This window comes from Protopterus annectens, chromosome 5.part0 (genome assembly GCF_019279795.1).
Source record: "Protopterus annectens isolate FY-2018-M chromosome 5.part0, PAN1.0, whole genome shotgun sequence".
Classification (NCBI taxonomy): domain Eukaryota; kingdom Metazoa; phylum Chordata; order Ceratodontiformes; family Protopteridae; genus Protopterus; species Protopterus annectens.
In genome coordinates, this window is record NC_056735.1 from 1,873,920,413 (window position 1) to 1,873,942,159 (window position 21,747).

The 21,747-nt window shown below is 40.8% G+C and overlaps 1 protein-coding gene across 1 annotated transcript in view; it reads right to left on the minus strand.

Moving 5' to 3' along the window:
* VWA8 (von Willebrand factor A domain containing 8) overlaps positions 1-21,747 on the minus strand; it is a 3,458,065-nt gene that overhangs the window by 2,760,857 nt on the left and 675,461 nt on the right. The gene's annotated exons all lie outside the window — the stretch shown is intronic.

Genomic DNA, 21,747 nt, shown 5'->3' on the forward strand with positions numbered 1-21,747 from the left:
AGAGAAAACTGAAACACACTATGACCATCCATGCAGACACAGTGAGGACATATAGACTCCACACAGAAGCACCCCAAGTGAGAAATGAACTGGAGAACCAAACACTGACACAGCAATGCTAACCACTGAACCACATACAAAGCTCAAAATTTAATAACAGAAATTCCATAGTTCAGATTATTTAACAGAACCCAAAGTCCTTATTATGTTTACTGACATGGTGATAATAGCAAAGGAAGAACAAGAGAATGCACCGTTATAATACCTCTATAACACTGATTTACAACTGTACTTATGCACAATATGTTTATATTTTTTCTTCGTATTTGTCACCTAAACCTAACCTGTTTAATCAACAGCCCTGATTAATTAAGCACATTAAACATGGTACAAAAAAGAAGTGTAAAGAATTGCCTCACAGACCTCAGTCCAGTGCATCTTCCTGCTCCCCTTGAACTCTCATCACTACAACATTAAATGTCAGGAAATTGTGGCATTTCTATTATTTTTAACTTCATAAACAGTGTCTTATACAATGACAGTGAACATGCTTCTCCACACCAATATAAAAAAATCATGCGGTATGGTATCACAATAGGTGCGCATATGCGTGAACATTGAGAAATGTGAGTCTATTTAGCCTGCGGCTTCTACCTGCAGTACAATGAACACAACCACAACTGAAAGTTCTACAAGCAAAACATAAAACATTAAAAATAATAAGGAATGTGAGAAGTATGCATCACAAATGTAATGTCCCCATGAATATTCTTTCCATGAGGAATTATAAATAAATCTAAGTTCAGAAAGCCTCTTAAATCATATATTAACAGATTAAGAAATCATGCATGTTACAGAAATGTAATAGCAAGTTGTTTTATTATTCTGTGTCTAGTTTCTTTTTATATGTTTTTGTTTTGGGTTCCCTTCAGAATCTCGAAATCCTAAAACCTCGAAATTCATATGGTTGAGACCATATGATCAAAGTTTTAGAAATTCAAAATTCTGAATGGACATCTGCATACAGAGCAGAACAGCAGAGTTCCCTTTTCCCCGCTGTAGTGCGATCTCGGAGTTGGTATATTTAAGTAGCAGGGGTGTCAAGATGCAGGGGGGCTTGTCCCCCTTGCAGAAATGTTTCAACATTTTTTTTTTATATTGGATTTTTTACGGAATTTCGATATTCCAAAACATCGATCATATGGTCTTGATCATATGACATTCGATGTTTCGGAATTTCGAGATTTTAAAGTGAATCCGTTTTTTTAAAATCCTTTAGCAGAACTGTAACACAGGTAAATAAAGACCTCTTATGATCCTCCTCTTACAAAACATCAGTACAGAATATTAATCTGTGTAAGGCACAACATAAGTACCCTACTGACCACTACTGTTCAGATTAGAGTTAGGTATATGATACAGATATATAGTGCTTACACAAAAAATTAAAAACATGTGCAAATCAAGTGCATACAATAAAAGTGGGGCTCCTAATGATGTTGTTTAACAGAACTAACAAAATGGTAGATAAATACACCAACAATGACCAATTTAGGTTGTAGCTTGCCATTCATGTAAATCATCAGTTAATCTGAGCCTAAAACACCAATGAGACTCAAAATCCCTGCAACATTATTTGCTATTTGGATGTCTATCTATGGAGGCATGGAGTGACTATGCTGTTAAAAGCATCACTCCTTAAATGTGGATGGCTCTGCAAATAGCCATGTTCTAGTTACTATTTTGTGTTGCAGTTATGCACTGTGGTAACTTAATCAGACATGGGTCTGTCATGTAGAAACTATTTCTGGCATGTTTAATGCAGGGGATTAAAACTATGAGCTGCTAGTGAGCATCGTCCAGTAATTGTGTGAATGATTCTTTCAGTCTCCATCTGTCTACTCTGGGAATTTACACAAGTTACTTAGACGGTGTTCCTGGCTCATCCCTGAGAACAAAGTCCATTAACAAACACAGAATACAAAAGAAACATTTAAAGGACTTGCAACAGAACAAAGATCACATCATTAGTAATTCAGGTACTAAATACAAAATGGAATGCAATGCAATGCACTTAGTACTTGCTGCAAAGAGGCTTCTACGTTAAAAAGCAGCTGTTTAGTCCCTAAAGAAAATCAAAATCCTAACAGTACGTAGACAAAATCCACAATGTCAAAGAAGAAGAAGAAGGTGTAATTCTTTGAATGGGTGAAGCCCTCCACACTCTCTATGTAGATGGCTGGGCACCCTACACTTCTACTTACCATAAACAATTCCTGGTTCACTGTATATTGGGAAAGTGATAATGCACTGACCACTTTTAAGGCTGCTAATTCACTCCATGCATGATTCAGCATTGTGGCTTTTGGCGGGTCTTTGTTAGTTTGATGAAGGTTCAAAATATTGAATGGCTAAACACTGAGGTTATAACATTAACTCCCAGAACATCAACATGTGCAAGTGCATGGGAAATCAATTATCTGAGATCATGCTACAGACAGAGTCAGGGAATTGCCCCTTTCACCACTGTAGTGCGATCTCAGAGTTGGCATACCGAATTAGCAGTGGGTGTGTCCTGTAATGTGTTGAATGTTCTCAGTTCAATGTTTAACTGTTTGGTATTTTGCTCTTTCAATATAGTGACAGATCAGGCTTTTGGCATGATACTGAAGAGTTAAAAGTTTTCCAGAAGACAAAGAAAGTGTCACGTCTTACTTCCATACATTCTCTCAGAGATACCTTAGGAATATAAACAGCAGTTTTCAATGACAACAGAAAGCATCTGAACTGCCAGAGGCAGAACTTCAAATTGTATGATGGAATATAATATACTTCAAGTGGATGTCTTTTCTTCACTTCTCCTTATGAAACAGGGAGACAAATACCACTCCCATGCTAGCAATACTATACATTTAAATGTGGAAAAATGGTCAGACAGTAGTCTGTATTTCTGTACTTTTAGAGAACTGCTGCCAGAATAGAGCTAACCACCTGAGTGGCAAAACATTCCACTCACAAATAAGATCTGACCACAGCAGGAATGATGTCTGGGCTGCAGCACTGGCAAAGGCACAGCTCAGGTCAAAATTAGGTCTCTGGCAGTACTCCATGCACTGTAGTGAGAAATGAACAGTACATTGAGCAGAACAGTAACAGAATGGAACACAGGGAAATGTAGGTATGGCACACACACATTATTTTCCCAGCAAAAGCTGCAGACAGGGAGCTGGGAAAGCCCATGGGCTTAGTACAGCAGCATTGAGAGAAACGTGAACGTAAAACAGTTGCAGTAGAGCAGACTGGGATTTCATCTGAATCCATATCAGCATCAAATCCCAATACAATTTTTCATAAGTCCCTGAAAATCAAGGTCTTCTGCGATTTCCTGTTTCTTGTTATCAGCCTCCTGGCTAGCAGGATAATTATATAAAGCACCTGGTGATTATACTCAAGACAGGAATCTTCACAAAGAACACCAAGAGAAACAATTCCTGCTGTAATAAGACTGACATATCAAATACTTCCTTAGCAGGTTTTGCAGATTCTGATTAAATGTCTCCAGTGATCAACAGACCCAGAATACATGAAGCTAGTCACCTTTTTTGTTTATCCCATATCTCCAGTACCCACGGTCTGCCTTTGGGAACATCCTCTACAATCTAGCAGTGGTACAGAAGTATCAATGGAGACATTTCCATGTAAATGTCTAACATCTATGTGACCTAGTGAAACACTTGAGGCTCAAACAAATCTGTTTACACTCCTCCTTTACAGATCTGAGGCCCAACCGTTTCTCCCAGAGTCAGCAAAACCAGAACTCTCATCTTTTTTAATGTCTTGCATATACTAATATGCCTGACCTATCACACTTCCACTAAACAGTTGTCTCTCTCTCTCTCGCCTTAATTAGCCAGTGTATTAACTCTGGTCTCAGAGTATTCACCTCCTCTTTACTTTATGTTTATTAGCTTCCAACAAAAAAGCCTTGTAATATTATACTATTCTTTTCCCCTAACTTAAATCTGATATCTATCCAAATAAGGAGCATATCTGCACCTCCCCCATCCTGATGCCAGTACTTCAGGTGTAAATTTCTTCTCCTCCATTGCCAAAACGTATCTTTGAAAGATCTGTCTCAACAGGTATTAATTAGCTTACCCATCCTTTATATTCTTTTTCCTGAACTCCTTCTTAAACTGGACCCTCAAGGCACAGACAACAAAATACTCCCACCCATACTTCAAGGGGACACACCACCATGTGAAGAAATCAAGCCTCTTTGAACCTCCCTGGCTGCTTTCTTATCTCTTTTGCAAGTTGCTTCATACAGTTCCATCACACAAAGAAAAAGACATTTTCAGGAATATGACTTGTAGGTAACCATCCACATAATTGATTCCAAACCCTTAGTTTGGTTCTGTAACAACAGTCTCTGCCACTCTACTTAAAGAGTCTAACAGTCCATACAGAATCAAAGGACCAGTTCTTCAGTCCTGGCACAAACTCCCTTTGAAGGGGTACCAAAAATGTCTGTCCCACATAGAAAATATGTACAGAGTGGATAACTGTGCAGCTTGAACCATCTGGTCTAAATCTATGTTTAACAATTTCCATTAGGAAAAAACACTTTTAAACATTTCCTGTTAAATTCCAAAACATTGTCTTAAATGCCTCACTTAACAAAGCCACCAGAAATATTCATAAATATTTCAACGTGTTGGTCCCGTCCAAAAACTTGGGGGCACAGTTTATCAGAGCTGATACAGATTTTGTAACTTTAATTGCATATCCTGAAATTTCACTTAATTTTAGAAAAAATATCAAAGAGACAGTGTCTTTCTGGGTCAGACAAAGTTATTATCTGTATTAGGGACAATTTCAAATGCTCACCACCACCATTCCATGTGCAATACTGCATAACAGAAAGCACGGAAGGTTCTAGAAGTATTGCAAACAGCAGCAGAAGAGCAGACATCCCTGTCTTGCAGCACATGTTGACCATAAGTGTTCAAACAACTGGATCAAAACTTTATAGCATGCAAAGGGAAGTCTATATTTCCTTTTCATCAAGTCTTTAAAGTCCCTAGGGAAATTCATCATAGCACCTCGAGCAAATATTCCGATTCTGCTCAACTGAAGGCCTCTCCATCATCTAAACTAACAAGTACGGACAGTATTAAAATTTTAAATATATTATCATGTATCTATGTCTCTGCCATTCTCTCAAAAAAAAAAACACACACCCACACTGTGATCAAAATGAACAACTTACGTACAATCCTCCCTAATTTCTTAGAAAGCAATGTCATAATACTTCATAATTGTGTTTAAAACAGGAGGACAACAGCAAAGGATTTTTCTTTCCTTTAGCAATACTGAAATAATCACTTACTTCCAGGAAGATGGAAGTTCTCTACCCCTTAAAACTCTGTTCAGTAAGTAAACCCATCAAAATTACAATCCCTCTCCTCCGTTTCTTTCATAGGTTTATAGGTGTGTACTAGGCTAATGGCCCTGGAGCCTTTACAAGCCTAGCCATAGGATTACCCCGGCATAGTGCCACCCGACCTTAGTTCTCAGTGCCTCTGTCGAGTAGAGCCACTGGTGTTATCCCTGGGGTGAATTTTCTGTTTCCCATCCACTCATCAAGACTTCTCTTGAAGAGAGTCAGCGAGGTGCTCTGCTTGACATGTATGGGAAGTCCGTTCCATAGCATGGGCAGTCTCTGGGTTATGAACATGTCCCTCCAGCATGTTCTGTTAATTGTGGTAATGAGGTTGAGGTCTCTGAGGAGTGTGGTGCGGAGGGATTGGGATTTGGTTTCCCATTTTCCCCAGGGTCTTATTTAAAGGCTGTTCAAATATAACTAACTGAAGTTCCTCTAGAGTTGGTGGGGTCATCAGTTCTCCTACCTGATTAACACCTACCTTCAGCATCTGGATACCCTCCAAAAAGTATCTAAAAGTTTAACTCTGCTCTCCCACTTCCCATGAAGTACACACTCATTCTTTCAGAAAACCTTCTTAAAATCTCCATAATTTTAGTGCATGCCTTGCCCTGACAGCATCATCTTCTCAATCTACTGGTGTCTTAGCTTAAAAGCCAGGAACCTCAAAGTCACAGGGATACTTAAAAAAATAATATTTTTTTCTCTTTGCAACTGCAGCTTTCTTTCAAAATGATCTTGAATTGCTTGCTTAACATTCATATATTTAGTATTTTCATTACTATTCAATCTGTGCAATCTAGTCTAAAATCTTAACGTGGAATCTATCACCTTAACATACTTTTCACTCCCTATCCTCATCTTAGATGTTTTCTCCCATGTATGTACTTCACATTTCCTCTTTAGATCATCCTAGTTATTCACTTCTGAATTCATATTATCCAACTCTTTCAGAGTTCCTGTGCACCGTTTTTTTTTAACTGAAACGTCACCATCATCACAATTGTAGAGAACCATCAACACTTACTCATATTTTCTCACACGTCCCCTCTCAATTTTACTTTCAAAAGTGCACTACCTGACCCTACCATTGGGCCTACATAGTGCCTTCTCATCGTGTCCACAAACTCTTTTGTCATGTATATCTTCTGCAGCTGCAACTAGGCCGAACATCTTAGTTAAAAATCTGTAAAATTATTCACCCCGTATTACCTTTGTATGATAGCATGCACATCTAAAATTCCAAATGTTTTGCAATAAGCTGTAAGATATATTTCCACAACTGAGAGAAGTACTACTCTTGTCTCACTCTCTACATGACTTGTTAGCTTCACCCTCCCCCCCAAGAAACTGCACTAGCTGTGTTGGAGTGGACCACTGCCTAGCCTGCTCAATATGGGCTGGTATATATACCAAAATAAAGTATCATATTCACATTTTATGCCACTTCTTCACTTACATATATTTTCCGCAACTAACTTCCAAAGTCTCTCCTAATGGAAACTGGAGGTATCCTAATATTAGTACTCCAAACCATCTTCTGCAGGCAGCTGTACAACTTGCTAAGCCAGCCTTAAGAAGCCTTCTACACTAAAGTTTCACACATTTTTCGACAGTTAAGTGTATTTCGTGCAATGCAGTCACATCTGGTTTGTATTTTTTTTTCAAAAAGAGTGAAGATTTTACTCCACTTTATTTAATTTTGTTTATGGGAGTACAGCATCAATCAAATTTCATCACTTGCAGGCTCAGCCTGGGTTACACGCACAGCAATAGTAGTAAAGTAAGAGTAAAGGTACAAGTAAATGATACTCTATAGTTAGATAACATCGTGTAAAATATATACACATGTTTAGAAGAAAGTTAAAAAAGAAGTAGGATCAGGAATGAACAACGCATAACACAAGTGTTATAGGTGAGGTAATTCAACTTTAGCAGGGGGAGACAGTAGAAACTGTAGAGCTGCAATAGGAAAACTAATAACAGGAGAAGTGGATGACTTTACTGGACTGGATGTGCCATTAATATTTTCAGATAACTACCACCTACTTATTACCCATCTAATGACTCATTGTTTCATTATACCCTTCACCCTTCTGTGTACCTATGGGGGAGCCTGCTCCGTTCATTCTCTCCAATTAAGGGCACATTTTCAAACCACTTTTGCTTTTTTAACAATAGTATAAATAGACTCGGCTATGTAAAAAACACCAAAAAAAGTTTGAGGATCCCACGAAAAAGTCACTGTGCACTAAAAATACTTGTTCAATCACTTTAATAATTAAAAGTTATTAAAAGGCTAAAAAAAAACAAACAAATGCTTCAGGTTAAGCGCTTTCATCTACGATGTAGACTTCATCAGAACAACCTTTAATTACATTCACCAAGCTTTTATACTAAGTTCATTTAAAAATATGCATATAATTAAACAATTAATTGATCCTATACTATTTAAAGTGCCAGTGCTCTCTGTTCAAAACAATGCCATACTAATATAGTGTCTAAATTCATATACACCTAATATCTTTATAAAAACAAAATAAATAATATAAATATGAATTATAAATAGACTCGGACTCTACCCACTGTATATACATATATTTGTTAACAGAAAATTTTGATTAAATGATTAACAGAAATATAACTATCTACAGAATTTTATAAAATGAAAAATATTACAAGCATACATGCACATACATAAGCAGCTAAGAAATTTATGATTTGGATTATCAATCTTTAAATAATAAAATGCCATGAGGGTTGGACAAATAAAGAAAAAGAAAAAAATAAAGAACTTATCAAAAGTTATGTAACACTTGTAATATTTTAACAACATAGAAATGGAAAAAATACAATTTAACAAGAACAAAATGTATATAAATTATTATATTAAGAACGATCATAGCTTCCAAGACACAAGAATTAATCCTAGAGTGTGACTGCTTGTCCAGTAAAAGTGTCCAACATACACAGAGCTAATTCCCTACCTTAACATTCCAATGAAATTTTCAGTAAAGTGTATAGTTTCCCTACCTCCTTGGACTTGTCCTGTTTTATTAAAATACAAGCTAGGTTATATCATAAACGTAATAACCTCTACTTACACCCCAAACTCATCTCCACAGGTTATTACTGCTGAAAACAAGTCAGTGGAGCATTACCAATGACATCCCATGAAAATTAACCCTGAATGTAGTACTATATCTCAAACCCCAGAACAGTTGCTAAATGCATCTCTTGGTAGCACATCATTCCAGAATAGCAATCCTGTCACACTACAACAATAAGTGCCTATAAATTGACAAAATGCTAACAAATTCCTAGGTTGTAAGAATTCGATGTACTCTAAAATGTTATAATTATCAATACGTCAAACTCTCCTCTCTCAGTAGTGCAGAATAAAACACTTGATAAACAGAACAACTTTTATCCCTCTAGCTAAAGATTCTACAGCCATAGCTTCCTAGAATATAACTCTCCAAGACTGCCCATGCAGTTGTGCCAAACAACCAAGTTAGGTATGCCCTTTAAAGGTACTGCCACTACCATCTACTTACTAAAACATAAGCAGTAATGGCATTTATTGCATCTGTTCATGCAAGCATATCCCTCTACCTTCCATTTCTAAAATGAGGAACGCCAGCCATCATAATGTGGAACAAATGAGCAAAATGTGGAACACATACTAAAGGGTGACTATCAACTTCAACTAGGAAGGTCATAGGAAGGCCAAAACATGCTGATTGTACTTGTCAAAAAGGTCTTTTAATGAATTAATATGATTAATTTCTATTAACCATGGATATCAGTTAAAAAATTTCCAACACTGAATGTGTGACAGACCTTTTCAATGTGGAACTTTGAGGAACATGAACTTTTTAAGACGCCAAATGAGGTACGTTCCTCATAATGAAGTACACTTCAGAGGCATGCATGCACATCAATCAAACATTCCACACAATCCAAATTATTGCATGTTTAAAGCTCCATCTACATCCATTTAAAAGGGTGGGGGGATTAAAAAACATTTCTCATAACGTGCTGATTATGGCTACAAAACTAAACAGGAACATTCAAGGCAACATGTAATTGTTATGCCCTACTCCCCAAATCTTATCTATGCATATCTAGAAAAAATTCATTCACATACAAAATAACAGTTTAATCAGCTGTCCTGTATTTTCAATTCACCTACCATTAATTGTGAAATCCATCCAAATCTGACATAAAAGCCAGTCAATGTAGTGTGTCACCCTAAATGCACTAATCAGTTTTAATGATTTACATCTAAACAGTCCACTCTTCAAGAAAACAAGCCCTAGAATCTCCTGTAGTACAAGAACGACACTATCTTCAAACCCAAATACCTCCAACTGAAGAAAGTACAGTTCTGTAGATGCCCTTCTCTTCACTGTTGCAGTACCCTAAACAGAAGGGATCTCCTGCCCACGGCAGCCTGATGCTCAGACAGTATACAAAAGCCTAATGATCTTGTATATGCTTGTACATCATATTTATGCTCCCACCACAGAACGTAGGTCCATAAAAGGGATGTATGGACACAACTACCCAGAAGTGAACTGCCCTGGAAGAGAATACTCTACAAAGGACAAAGGAGTCCATGCACATCCAGAATGAAAACATTCAGAAGGAAAGAGGGGAATCCTCAGCCTGAAGGGAATCTAAAACAAAACCAGAACAAACAAGAGGGGGTTGGAGGTAGGGAGCAAAGACTGGAACAGCAAAGAGAAGGACATCTACTGTTATGCTAAGATACACAACTGTACAATGTCCTTCTGTATAACTGTTGCAATATCCTAAACAGAAGGGAGAGTAAAGAAGCTCAAGAAACAGAATGGGAGGTGGAAGGCTGAGAAGATCCCTCAACAAACCCACATAAAATGGTTTCAGCAAAACTAAGACCATTTGTAAGTCAGATCAGCTTTTTGTTTCCTTTCATCCCAGGCCATTATGTTTGGCTGTAACTATAAAATCATCTCTTCTTGGATATCTAAGGCCATTTCCTTTTGTTATACCTTTCATGGCAAATATCTGTCTACTTCTGTTAGAGCTCATTCCAGTAGGGTATTGCCTCTTCTGGTGTCTTCTTCAAGGGGTTAGATGCCAGGTCCATCCTGGGATTTGCACAGACCGCTTAGGTACATGTCCTTCTGTATAACTGTCACAGTATCCTATACAGAAGGGAGAGTAAAGAAGCTCAAGAAAAGTACAGTTTTGTACCTACCATAAATGTAGATGTCCGATAGGTATGCATCTGCAGTCATAACATATGGGTTGTCCTGCCTCAGGCAGCCCTTCGGTCGGCCGGAATCCAAAGTCTGGGTCTGGCCTCGGCTGATGTCGCACTTTCCCCGACGTCAGAGCGCCTGGGTTATAAAAGCATCAGCCATCGCCATTTTCCTCAGTTTTTCTTTCCCCAGATGCCAGGTGCCCTCTAGGAAGGCTAAATTTGGATAAATGCAGAAAAGTTCCAAACATTTGCAAAATTATATATATGTATAAACAAACAAATACACCATAATAGATTCCCCCAGCTAGCTAAAAGAGGGGTAAGTACCCTAGGAATACCACAGAGGAGTAGGAGGGAGGGTAAACCTGACTGCAGATGCATACCTATCGGACATCTACATTTATGGTAGGTACAAAACTGTACTATGTCCTTCAAGGATGCATCTGCAGTCATAACATATGGGTAGAATACCATAGCCAATCTGGGGGAGGAGGTACTAAGAAAAGGATGGTGTAGTTAAGATCCCCTGCAGGACTGCAGTAGCAAAACCTGCTCTGGATCTGGAGTATAAAGGTAGATTGTAATGCTTGGCAAATGTATGCACGGAGCTCCAAGTAGCAGCTTCTAAAATGTCCTTGGTAGCCACCCCTCGTAGGAAGCCTGTAGTGGTGGCCGTGGCCCTTGTGGAATGAGGCCTGATGTTTTCAGGAACTGTCTTTCCATGAAAGGAGTAGCAAAATCGAATGCAATTTCCTATCCATTTTGAAATTGTCTGTTTGGAAATTGCTTTTCCTTGCACCCCAGTAGCATATGCTACAAACAGTTGGTCAGTTTTTCTGCTAGTTTTTGTTCTGTCCAAGTAGTAGCGTAGTTGTCTGTGTATATCCAGGGTGTGCAAAAGTTTTTCCCCTCTATTCTGTGGATTAGGGAAGAACGTAGGCAAGTGGATAGCTTGGTTCAAGGATACCCTAGATACCACCTTTGGCATAAAAGTAGGATTGGTTCTTAGTGAAACTCTATCCTGATGGAAAATAAGAAATGGCTGCACTGCCATTAATGCTTGTAACTCAGATACTCTTCTTGCTGAAGTGATTGCCAGAAGGAATGCAGTTTTCCAAGACAGAAACTGTAGATCCGCCGATGCTGCTGGTTCAAAAGGAGGAAGTGTCAGTTTCTCCAGCACAAAGTTGAGATCCCAAGCAGGTAGAGGGGGTCTTCTTGGAGGTTTAATATTTTTGATCCCTCTCAGAAATTGTCTGAGGAGAGGGTGCGAGAAGATAGGTGGTTCCACATTGTATTCTGCTGAAATTGCTGAAGCATGAAACTTAATGGAAGAATAAGACAGGCCATTGTGGAACAATTCTGCTAAGTATTCTAGAATATGTGTTATGTTTGCCACTGTGACATCTGAACCTTTTGATGTGCTCCAAATGAGAAATCTCTTCCATTTAGCTGAGTATGTCTTCCTTGTGGAAGGCCTGCGAACCTCCAAGATAATGTCCTTCACCCTCTGAGATAAAACAGTTTGATTGGGTTTTAAGGAATTTTCCAGGCAGTTAGCTGCAATGTTTTCAAGTTGGGATGCAGGGTCCTGAAATTGTTCTGCGTCAGAAGAAGAGGCCATATGGGGAGAGGCCATGATTTTGCCTGAGACATGCTTCTCAATAATGGATACCAGTGTTGCCCTGGCCAGTCTGGAGCTATTAGTATCACTGTTGGCTGTTCCTCCCTGATCTTCAGTAGAACCTTGTACATCAATGGGAGAGGTGGGAAGGCATATACTTTTAGGGCTTTCCAGCTGAAAGAGAGAGAGTCCACCCTCCAAACTTGTGGGTGGTATGCCCTTGAGCAGAATGTCTTCAGTTGATGGTTGAGTGGGGAGGCGAACAGATCTATCTCCGGCATTCCCCATGTCTTTGCTATGAGTTGGAAGATGTCTGGGTGCAGCATCCATTCATGTGCATCCATGGTAGTTCTGCTTAAGCTGTCTGCCAGTGTATTCTCTTTCCCTGGCACGAATTGTGACTGTAGTTGGATATTGAGATTCAGGCATAGTTCCCATAGATTCATAGCCATCCGGCATAGAGGGTAAGAGTGTGTGCCTCCTTGTTGTTTATGTACCACATGACCGTGGTGTTGCCTGTCCTTATTAACAGGTGGCCTTGTTGGAGGAAGGGTTTGAAGGCCTCGATTGCATGCATCACTGCCAGCATTTCCTTTTGGTTTATGTGCATGCCTAGCTATCCTTGAGGCCATAGGCCTTGAATACATTTGCCCTCCATGTGTGCTCCCCATCCTCGGTCTGAGGCGTCCGTGGTGATGGTCTGCCTTGTTTTTGGTTTGTTGAAAGGCAACCCTCTGTTGGACTGGCAGGCCTGAGCCCACCACAGAAATTCCTTTTGAAGGCATAGAATGATTGGTATCAAGGTTTCTAAGCTGTGACTGTGTTGAGACCATACACTCCTTAGGTACCATTGTAATTTCCTCATATGCAGCCTGGCATGCGGTATCAGAATTATGCAGGATGCCATGTAACCCAGGGCCTGCAGGATTTTCCTTGCAGTAAGCTGAGTTTGTCTTGTCAGAATCATGAAGTATTCTGGAAGTTGTTTTTGTTTTTCTTCAGTGAGAAATGCCATTTGGGTGGTTGTGTCCAGATCTGCACCCAAAAAGGTTATCCTTTGGGATGGTACTAGTCTTGACTTTTGGATGTTGACTGTGTATCCCAAGGCCTGTAGCAGGTGTATGGCATAGGCCAAGTCTTTTATCAAATTTCCCTTGTTGTCCGCTTGTATTAGGCAGTCGTCCAGGTATGGGTAAATTTGAATTCCCTGTAGTCTGCAATGTGCAATTACTGATGCCAGGCATTTCGTGAATACTCTGGGCACAGTAGATAAGCCAAAGGGCAATGCTGAGAATTGATAATGCTCTGATCCTGCAAGAAATCTGAGGTGTCTTCTGCAACTTGGCCGAATAGGGACATGCAGGTATGCCTCCTTGAGATCTAGAGTCACCAGCCAAGACTCCTTGCCCAACATGGGAAGAAGTTGCTGTAGGGTCAGCATCTTGAATTTTGGCACAATGAGATAAGTGTTCAGTGCAGACAGGTCGAGAATAGGCCTCCATTGATTTTCTTTTCTTGGTACAAGGAATAGTCTGGAGTAAAATCCTTGACCTTGTTCTGAATATGGTACCTGTTCTATAGCTTTCATCTGAAGTAAGTTGTTGATCTGTCTTAATGCCTCTGCCCTCTGATTTGGTGGAAGGGTTGGCATTCTGTTTCTTTTTGGCAAAGTGTGGAAGTGGAACCTGTATCCTTTGTCTATTATTTGCAGTGTCCATGTATCCTTTGTAATATAATGCCAGTTTTTTGAGAATAAAGCCAGCTTTCTGCCCAAGGGTGTTTGCAGTTGATCCCTGGTAGGCGGAATCGGAGTTAAGTCATTGAGCCTGTCCTGGTGTAGTAGTAGTTGTTGTTGCTGTTGCACTACTCCTCTGGTTGGCAGGCTGCCACTGACGGCCTCTGTAGGAGCCCTTCGACTGACCTCTGCCTCTAGGGCGCCTGTTCCTGCCTCTCTGGGCTCTGTCCAAGTATGGAAAGGAACAATTCTTAGTAGGCCAGTTTCTGCTGAATCTCGGTGGTTGTACTTGCAGGAAATCTTTAACTGTTTGCACAGATTTTGCCTTTTCTTCAACCTTTTTTAAGATCTCCTGAGCAGAGGAGCCAAATAAATTTTGTTTCTCCATTGGAGCATCCAGGAGTTTAGCTTTAACATGGTCTGGCAAAGATTGTTCCTTCAGCCAGGCATGCCTACGAATAACTGCCCCAGTCATAGCTGATCTAAATGAAGCCTCCAGTGCATCATAGCCACATTTTAAGAAATGATTACTAACCTGTTGTGAATTGTGTACCAAATCCTGAAGGGATTTACAGTCTAGGGGTTCAGGAGAAGAAAGTTTCTTATTCAGTTCATCTAACAAATACTCTTGGTACTGTATCATATGAAATTGACAATTTAATGCCCTGACAGAAAGACTTGCAGAAGTATATACCTTCTTTCCCCATCTCTCTTAAGCTCTAGACTCTCTATCAGAGGGTAGAGGATTTTTGGCAGTAGCGGCCGCAACCCCTTTAGGGCCCTGAGAAATAGTTTCTGGGTCTGCAGAATGGGCTTTATACAGATGGAAATGAGAATCCGGGACCCTGTAGTATCTGTCTGGTTTGGCAGGGGCCGGAGGAAGAGTATCAGGGGCTGTACTGACATCATTGTACACATTATCAATTACATTCAGAACAGGAGGTATAGCTAAGGGCCTATGTTGAGGCAAATGCAAAAAGGTCCTTAATCTTTTTCTAGAATCAGAGAAATCCTGACCTTGCCATTGAAAATGCTCTCTCATGGAGTGTAGAGTCTCACCAAAGGAAAACTCTTCAGGAGGGAGGCCGAAGGGATAGATTCCTCAGCATCTGAATCCTCAAAAGGCGTGTAAGCCCCCTCCTGGTGGTCTGACAACTCAGACCCATCCGTGGAATCATCTGAAGAGTGTGGGTCAGAGGGGTCAGTCCTGGGCCTTTTATCCGGAGGAGGGTGAGAGGCCCTGTCTGGGTGAGGTTGTGAACCCCTAATTAAGGAAATAAGGTCCTCTGCAAGGCTGAGGATCTGTGAACTAGAGGAAGGCCTCTGGGAGGTAGTTTTGGTAGGCAAAGCTTTAGATAGTTTGGCAGCTTTAGCCCTGGAAAAGGCCTTAATGGACATGGAAGCAGGGGGCCTAGCTGCCCCACGTGCAAGAGTAGAAATGTCCAAAGGTATGGTGTCGGACATTTCCTGAACACTGGTTTCGGTAGGAAGTTCGGTAGCCGACTCAGCTGGAGCCTCCCAGGCCTCGGTGGTCGGATGTATGGGTTCGGAAGAAGGAATCTCAGAGGACTCGGTTTCGGCCCTTAACCGAGACACTCGCGGTAGGCCTAGCTGTGGTTTCAGCCGAAACCGCGGGCCGTGAGTGTCGGTCCTTTTCCTTCCGTTTTTTCACAATATGCGTAGTCGGAGTCTCCGACGGCATTTTATAAGCAAAAGTGGCACCAAAAAATTCCTCTGCAAACTCTGACCGACGTCTAAGAGTTCGTCGGTTGAAGGAAGCACAGGCTAAACAGGCCGATACGTCGTGGTCTGGGCCTAAGCAAGGAAGGCAGTAGGAATGGAAATCCTTATGAGGTATTTGTTTCCCACAAGTTAAACAATTATTTACTTTGTCTGACATCGGCTGAGGCAAGAAAGAGTTCCCAACGGGGTACTTAGCTTTTTTCGAAGTCTTCGGTAGCTGAATTCACTGGATCTGACCGACCAGCACTCGCGAACAGCTTCTGCTTCGGGCACCACGCGGCAAGAAAGACTGAGGAAAATGGCGTCGGCTGATGCTTTTATACCCCAGACGCTCTAACGTTGGGGAAAGTGCGACATCAGCCGAGGCCAGACCCAGACTTTGGAATCCGGCCGACCGAAGGGCTGCCTGAGGCAGGACAACCCATATGTTATGACTGCAGATGCATCCTTGAAGGACATCAGAATGGCAGGTGGAAGGCTGAGAAGATCCCTCAACAAACCCACATAAAATGGTTTCAGCAAAACTAAGACCATTCGTAAGTCAGATCAGCTTTTTGTTTCCTTTCATCCCAGGCCATTATGTTTGGCTGTAACTATACAAATCATCTCTTCTTGGATATCTAAGGCCATTTCCTACAGGCCTACTGGAATGAGCTCTAACAGATGTAGACAGATATTTGCCATGAAAAGTATAACAAAAGGAAATGTCCTTAGATATCCAAGAAGAGATGATTTGTAAAGTTACAGCGAAACATAATGGCCTGGGATGAAAGGAAAGAAAAAGCTGAGCTGATTAAGAATGGTCTTAGTTTTATCCAAATAGTACCTAAGCAGTCTGTGCAAATCCGAGGTATGTAGGACCCTCTCACTAGTAGACTGAGGAGAAGGGGAAAAAGAAGGGGGTTGTATCGATTGATTCAAGGAAACTCATTTACTACCTTGCATATAAAAAAAAGATTAGTATGAAGTAGTCATCTTAGGATTAGTGCTTCTGTTTTCCTACTGGTGAGTGAAATAGCATAGGAACACTATTGCTGATCACCACAAACCCTAATAACTGCTTCATATGTGCCAGTTTGGAATTTGTGCTTATATTTTGCTCCTGGTGAGAGAAGGAGCAGAGTGCATAGATTCCTGACTCTTTCTGGTTGAGAACTGAGTGTCAGTGCTTGAACTCCCTGAATGGTCTGGTTCGTATTCAGGGCATCTGTCAGGAAAAGGCTACAACAAGCTTACAGTCCCTTACACCATCTGGGACAAGACTGTGGATTACCAAACAGGCTGTGGCCTGCTTCTCGTGTTGGGATTAGTGCTATTTTGTTTCGGATTTGAAAAGAAGCATTGTCTCTCAGCAGAGTGAAGCTATGGTGAGAGAAGCACTAGTAGTAGTCAGGCAGTAGTCATTCAGGTGACTCCTCTTTTCATCATTCTTGACAAGCTAATTCTTTTTTTTCAGTAAGTACTGGTTGATTGGCTTGTACCTTCAGAATACTGGCCTAAATACTTCATCCATAAATCAATAGGGTCTACTTATTAGTTTCGTCTCAAGTGTTTGGCAGTGCCCTGTATAGCCACAGATATCTTGAGTTGACATTTTTCCTGTAAATGCACCATTGAAATTTCACCAATACCTAGCTGCACACAGGATAACTACTTTGCAGTGACAAACACTGCTCCCAGAGTTGCAAACCGGATACTCCTGACATTACTTTATATTCTCACTCCAACTGTCTAATCAATATAAAAGGGTCTGCTGCCATGGATATAGACTTTCCCACTATCTCTGATACCAACTTAGTGGATATGGGCTTCCTGAGGCAATGCAGAAATTGCCTCATGTTTACTGACAACCAGTTAATTCTCAAACAAACTGATATGGTATGTGACAGATGTACTTACACAATGTCACTGGAGGCAAAGTCAACTATAAAAGCACTCACAATGTCAATAAGATTTTCAGTAGGGGTCCACTTTAGGATCTCGATAGTTTAATAGCTTGAATGCATATGGATCGAACCATATGCATCGAACTATTAAACAATCGAATTTCAAAAAAAAAAAAAACACACAAAAAAATTTAAACTAGTGTAGGCAGGGGGGCAAGCCCCCCTGCACCCCCCCCACTACTTAAATATACCAACTCTGAGATCGCACTACATTGAAGTAAATGGAAATCTCCACCTGCGGAGATTTCTGTTTACATTTTCAATGTTTTGCGCTTTAGGTGTACTTGTGTCGAGAATATCGTATTCAATATTCTTGGACTTCAAGCAAATAAAGTAGACCCATCAGTAGTACACACGCTGCATCCATCACACACAATTCAAAGCAGACACACAGACACACATACGACGAAGTACTTAAATGTAACCTACCTAACCCCCAAAGGCCTCCTAGATGAAGTACACATAACAAACACCCTCATAAAAACTGAACACACTCTTTCAAAACAACACCCACATCAACACATACAGCCACATTTCATGGAGCCTCTACTTCTAAGCCCATAAGGCAAACTGCCACAGAATCCAACATTCTAGTCACTGGAGACTCCATTGTGAGACACACTAATGTCACTCTCACCAGGATGAGTAAAGAGAAAGTCATGGTCAGCTGCTTATCAAGGGCCAGGATCCACCACACTATACAAGTACTTAGGTCATTGACCACAAGTACCAGTATGACTTAGTCATAGTCTATGTGGGTGTAAATGACCTGAGACGTACCTCCCTAGACTATATGAAGACAGACATCATGGGGCTCTCAGAATGTGTGTCCTAGGCTGGTACTAGCCTACCATTGGGCAGCAGTTTAACTTCTCCATGGATGATTCCACAATATGAACAAAAGATGACTGACTTCAATAACTGCCTTAGTTTCTGGTGTCATTCTAAGGGGGGTGCAATATTTGTCAGCATAGAAGGAGATGGTCAAGAGACCACGTTGCTTTGCCAAGTATGGTCTGCACCTCTCTTCTCTAGGTTTTTGAATATCAGCTAAAACATTGTCCTCCCCATAGTGCCTTTTTAGGTAATGCCAAACTGAAAGTACTTCTGACATAGCAAATCAAAACCAAGAAAATATAAAGGTATTATTGCTCAATGCTAGGAGTCTAGCCAAAAAGCTCACTCCCTAGAAGCTCTCTTCACCCTAGAAAATGCTGATGTCTGTGAGGTGACTAGACATGGCTTAAAGCCACAGAGAACACACACAGTACAAGGTTATAATGTCTTCCACACATTTAGACTAGTTACTACACAGACAAGGACTAAAGGTGAATGTGTCTCAATCAAAAATAAATAAACCTCAAGGTTAGTCAAATAAGACAATGCACTTGAGCTTCTTCATGCTCAAATCATCACAGGCAAAATCCAATCCCACTTCCTTGCAAGCTATAGAGCCCCCTCCCCCCAATGACTAAAGAAACCTATACTATGTATTTACACTTATTGGAAACACTCATCATCTAACCCATGGATGACTTTAATTACCCCACTATTAACTGGGAATCCTACATGACATCAAAGTACCAACACAGAGATTCCTGGATTTTGTGAACACAAACTCCCTGGACCAGATTGTCAATACACTAACAAGGGATGCACCATACTGGATCTGGTCGTCATTAATATGGGACAGAGCTGCATGCCCCCTAGTGTAATGTCTACTCTGATAAGCTCAGACCACAAAATGGTCTCCTTTCAAGGAAAAATAAAATCTGGAAGCCCAGCTAATCCTGGAATATTCAGGAACTACTCTAAGGCTAACTTCCTGTCATTAAGTGATAACCTGGCAAAATTTCAGGCCCTTATAAATCCTGTGAAAGTACAGTTGTGCAAAATCTTACCATAATGGTAGATGTCCTTTCTCTTCACTTTTGCAGTATTCTTTACAAATGAGATCCTCTGCCAAGGGCAGTCTGATGTGCAGCCAATATACCAAAGTGTTCTGGTTGTAAAGGGTATGCCATAAGTCACAGGAATGCTCCCCTCATAACATAGGGCATAAAGGTGACATCCAGATGTGCCATCCTCAAAACTGAAAAAGCCCCAGTAGGGACGACAGACCAAAGATAAAAATAGGTGACAAATACATCTAGAAGAAAAAAGGACCAGGGGGAGGAGGAAGTGAATACTGCAACAGTGAAGAGTAGGGCATCTACTCTTATGGTTAGATTTTACACAATTGTACTATGTCCTTCCATATCACCGTTGCAGTATTCTTTACAAAAGGGGAATGCAAAAGCTCAGGAAGACAACTGGGAGGAGGAAGGGCCAGGACAGTCCTCTAGGAAGCCATGGAGAATGGCCCTGGCAAAGCCAGCTCTGGTCCTAGAAATCACATGCAACTTATAGTGCTTAGTAATGGTATGCACAAAAGTCTAGTTTGCCGCCTCAAGAACAGAATTAGCACCCAAACCCTTGAAAAAAACACCAGAAGAAGCCGCAGCTCTAGTGCAATGAGCATTAACAGAAGAAGGAAGACTTCCCATGAAAAGAACAGCAAAAAGAAATGACTTTAGATATCCACCAAGAAATGGTTTGTTGAAAACAGCCAAACCTAAAGCCCTACGATGAAAAGAAACAAAAAAGCTGATCAGATTTATGAAAAGCTTTAGTCTTATCCAAATACTACCCATGTTGTTTATGCAAATCCAAGCTGGCTACAAAACCTTCTCACTAGCAGACTGCAGAGAAGGGAAAAAAGTGGGCAAATTAACAGAATGATTAAGAGACAACTCATTAACCACCTCGGGCATAAAAGAAGGATTAGAACGAAGGGAGATCCTGACCTTATGAAAAACTAAAAAAGGAGGAACAGCCTTAAGGGCTTGCAACTAGGACACCCATCTGGCAGAAGTAGGAGCCAAAAGAAGAACAGACTTCCAAGAACAATGCTGTATGAAAGCTGAAGCAGCATTCTCAAAAAGAGTCCGAGTCCATTTTTCTAAAACAAAATTAAGGTCCCAGGAAGGAGGGGCAGGCTTCCTGGGAGGCCTAATGTGAAGGACATCTTCAAGAAACTGTTTGGTCTCAAATCTAGAGGCTAAAGTGGGAATCAAAGGCAGGGAAGCAGAAATAGCTGATAAGTGGGCGTTAGCAGAAGAATATGCCAACCCAGCATTGAGCAATTCACACAAACAAGAGAACCAAAGGAACATCCACAGTAAGTGGATCTAGGTTACGAGTAAGACACCAAACAGAAACCCTCTTCCATTTTTATAATTAGGATTTCCTAGTAGTGGGTTTCCTGGCCTCCTGCAGGACTCAAGGCATGTCCTCATACAAAAAGGTGTCTGTAAGGGATCAAAACCGTATCCTAGCACTCACAATGTCAGTTAAGTGTGGACAGGTGGGGATGGATGAGAGATCCTTGTCTTGTGTGAGCAGATCCATCCTGTGAGGTAACTTGTAATGACTTCCCTTGGAAAAATGCAGAAGAAGAGGGAACCAATGCTGTCTGTGCCAAAAGGGAGTCACCAGCAATATTTTAGGAAGAACTTGTTTTATCTTGAACAGGACTTTTGCAATGAGAGGAAGGGGAGGGAAAGCATAAAGAAACATCCTCTTCCAAGAGAAAGAGAGGACTTCCACCTTCCAGGCCAAAGGGCATGGGTCTCTGGCGCAAAATACAGGAAGCTGTCTGTTCGGGTCTATGTTATTTAATTGACCGTCAAGATGTTCGAAGACTAGAAGTTCGAATGGGGAAGTTCGTAAAATGAAAATGTCGAAGCCGCGGAAATACGAATTCTTTCCCAGGGAAAAAATTTGGTTAGCTGTTTCCGTGGCTTCAACATTTTCTCTACTGTGGTGCGAAAGTTACGGATCGGGTTAAGGTAAGTGTGCGAGTTTGATGGACATTGGGGTTAGTGTGCAGGTAAGGTAAGTGTGCGATAGTGACGGACTTTAGGGTTAGGGTGCGGGTAAGGTAAGTGTGCGATAGTGAGG